The sequence below is a fragment of the Panicum virgatum genome, chromosome 5K (genome assembly GCF_016808335.1).
Source record: "Panicum virgatum strain AP13 chromosome 5K, P.virgatum_v5, whole genome shotgun sequence".
Classification (NCBI taxonomy): domain Eukaryota; kingdom Viridiplantae; phylum Streptophyta; class Magnoliopsida; order Poales; family Poaceae; genus Panicum; species Panicum virgatum.
Window position 1 is genome coordinate 54522896 of NC_053140.1, and position 3569 is coordinate 54526464.

Consider the following 3569-nt stretch of genomic DNA (forward strand, 5'->3'; position numbering starts at 1 on the left):
TGGGTCAGGGAGGATCTATGCGGCACGCGTGATCCACTGGTGGCCCTAGCGAGGTTTGAGGAGGCTCTGGGACGTGAACGCGGTTGCGGCGGCGGCTCTGGATCGTACAGTTCGCCGGCGTGCACATGTGCAGTGCGTTCTGGGGCCAGGGTGAGTGTGCAATGGGATTGTGGAGCTTGCGTCAGGCACAAGCAACCTAAAACAAGGATCGAGCGGGGCTGGGGTGCACTGCAGGGTATCCGCCATGGCGGAGCAGGGACGTGTGCGGCGGCGGGAACGCCGGCGTGCGGTGTACCGGCACTTAGGGTGCACCACTGGCTATGCTAACTAGCGCAAACGGAACAGGGGTTCGGGGAGGTGCTCACCGAGGCTTGGATTCGGCCAGAGTTGAGGTGCAGCGGGGTCGGCGTCGGGGTCCAGCAGCGGTGCAGGATCGGGGATCGCGGACAGGGCGTTGCGGTGGTCCTCCGGGATCCGGATCTCCACTGGGTCCGACGTTGAACGGCGGCGAGTAATCGGGGCGGCGGACCATGTTACCTGCAGTGGCGTCCGGGGAAAAATTCTAGCGCAGGCGAGGGTCTGGATCGAGGCCGAATGCTCGGGGAGATCCCTGGGCACGAGGTGAAGCTGCGGTGCTACTCTGGGGAGGCTGCGGTACGGCGGGGCGGAGCTGGCACGGCGGCGCAGAGTTCTGCACGACGAAGCAGGGTGCGGCGGTGGCGCTGGGGCTAGGGTTAGAGGCGGCTGCAGGATGGAGAAGGGCGCAGGGGTCGCGGGCGGTTTAAAGGGGAGGGCCGAGGATCACGGCGCGGGGCAGCGGAAGGAAATCCCGGCGATCTCGGTGAGTTTCGGGCGCGGGCGTTGCGCGGCATCGCGGGAGGAGAAAGAAGGAGGCCGACAGGTGGGGCGCTGCTGTCAGCGAGGAGGAGGCGCGCGGCGCTGAGGAGGCAACGGGGAAAGGGAAGGTGGGCCGCGAGCAGGAAAAGGATGGGAGCGGGTTGGGCTAGTTTTCGGGGTTGGGCTGGATTTCAGGTTTCTGGTTTTTCTCCTTTTCTTCTTTCTTTTTCAAACTTCACTCAAACTAATTTGAATTCAAATCAAATTTAAATTCAAACCCTAGGCACTCAACCAAATAAAACTTATGCACCAGCATGTATGCACAAACATGTTGAACCTAAAATGAATTTTAATTACTTGTGAAATATAATTAGATTAAATGTAAGCTAAGCAAATAAATCCTTAGAAACTTTATTAAAGTCAATTAATTTATTATAAAATGCTGAAATTTAAATTAGGGTGTTACAGGTTTTCGTTTAACACAAACTTTTGATGTTATTTTTTATTTAGATTGCAACACATTCTCTGATCTCAGAGAAGAGCTACTATGGGATTGAAGTAACAAGTGATGTGTATGGTTTTCCTTTACACCAAGATGAACGAAGTGGAATGTTTATTCAAATTAACAATATTGGTGATCGAAGAGTATCAATCCGCAACTCAATTACTTTTGGATGGCATGTAATTATCTTCTCCTTCTTACTTATGAGATGCTGCTGAATAACGTATAATTCTAGCGAAAATTGTGATAGCCCCCTAATATGATTATCATGCTCATATTATGCGTTCTCTGTTCTATAGGTTGATCCAGATCTATATGGTGACTCTAAATCTCATTTTTTTTGTTCATTGGACGGTATGATATCTTTCTTGTTTCGATAAATGTGTTTCTTTTCTTATCAAGGCTAACTTGTTTGTGGTTGCACTATAGCGTGATGGTCAAGAGAGAACAGGTTGCTACAATTTACAATGTCCCGGCTATGTGCCTGAACCTAATGTACCTACAGATCCAGGAAGTGCCATTGATGCGGTCTCTGATCCCAATGGTGTCAAACGTACCATCATCTTCAAAGTTTTCAAGATAGTAAAAAGATTGTATTTGCCTAATATTAATGATGCAAATCTGAAATGCTTGCGATACTATTCAATAGTTATGCTACATATTTCTATGCTTAGAACAATAAGGTAAGGTTTTCTTTATTATCAAACTAACACCCTCTATTTCTTGTAAAAAATTTTAGGATACTGCCGGAGAATGGTTAATGCATATTGGATTTGATTCAAGGCCATACTTAATTGGGCGCTTTCCTAAATCCTTGTACACTAGCCTAGGCGATAAAGCAGATACTATCTGTGACACCCCATCCCAGGGCTTAATAAGATTAATAGGATACTCATACCAACAAGTTGCAACTTCTTTTCCGGAAACCAGTCTCGAAAGAACTCCAAGGTTAAGCGTGCTTAGCCTGGAGAAATTTCGGGATGGGTGACCGACCGGGAAGTTCTTCCCGTGTGTGCATGAGTGAGGACAAAGTGTGCAGAAAAAACTTGTGTTGATCTGTGAGGGCAGTCGATGTCTTAGAAAGCTGCCAGATGTAAGCGGGCCCGGCCTCGGGGAGGCGGGACATTATAGAATGGTGTCAGAGCCGACTCTCGCGGTTTCACGGGCACGTACGGGCGTAAGTACACGGGCATGAGCACGGTCGCGTGGGGGCGCAGATGCCACCGGTATGTGGACCGGCGCGTGGCGGGTCAGTGCGCGAGCATCTGGGATGCGCCGTTAGCATTGGACGCACGGACGTGGCACAGGGACCGTTGGCACTGGACGCACGGGCGTGGCACATGGGCCGTTGGCACTGGACGTATGGGACGTGGCCAAGAGAGGACGTTTCTGGCTTGGCATTGACCGACGAGGATGTCGGTCTTTTAAGGGGGTGAGTATGTGACACCCCAGCCCAGGGCTTAATAGGGTTAATACGATACTCATACCCACAAGTTGCAACTTTTTTTTCGGAAGCCGGTCTTGAAAGAACTCCAAGGTTAAGCGTGCTTGGCCTGGAGCAATTTCGGGATGGGTGACCGACCGGAAAGTTCTTCCCGGGTGTGCACGAGTGAAGACAAAGTGTGCAGAAAAGACTTGTGTTGGTCTGTGAGGGCAGTCTATGTCCTAAAAAACTGCCAGATGTAAGCGGGCCCGGCCTCGGGGAGGCGGGATGTTACAATATCAAGCTTGGTGGATTTGTCGTGACTCGCACAGCCCAATTGGCTCCAATGGGAAGTGAATTCCTTCCAAACAATGCAAAATCTGCCTTGTTAAGCAATATTCATCTCATTGATCAGAACGGTAAAGCATCAAGGCTTGGACGAGATCAACCCGCTGACATGAATGATAGGAACATCTATTCTGTATCCCCGATTAGTGTTGAGGGGAAGTTCACATATGGCGGGCCTTTAAAGGGAAAGAAAACAACAATCCACTAGTTTATCATTTTAAATAAATAACATGAATAAATCGATTATTAACGTGTGATTTTAGACTATGGTTTTTATGGATGTCATTGTTGGTGTGTGTATAATAAAAATCTGTTGTTGGGATCTTTGCTTCTTAGATGCCCAAACAGGGAGCATGAACAGTATGAAATGGCAAAGAAAGTAGGCACTTAATCCTCCAGTAAATAATCAGAAAATTCAACCTTTTGCACAGTGGAAAGGAGGGGCTATTTATATCCCTA

The 3569-nt window shown here is 48.9% G+C and overlaps 1 pseudogene; it reads left to right on the top strand.

The window, feature by feature from the left end:
* Positions 1-751: 751 nt before the first annotated feature.
* On the top strand, positions 752-3318 carry LOC120710259 (annotated as a pseudogene).
* Positions 3319-3569: the final 251 nt, after the last annotated feature.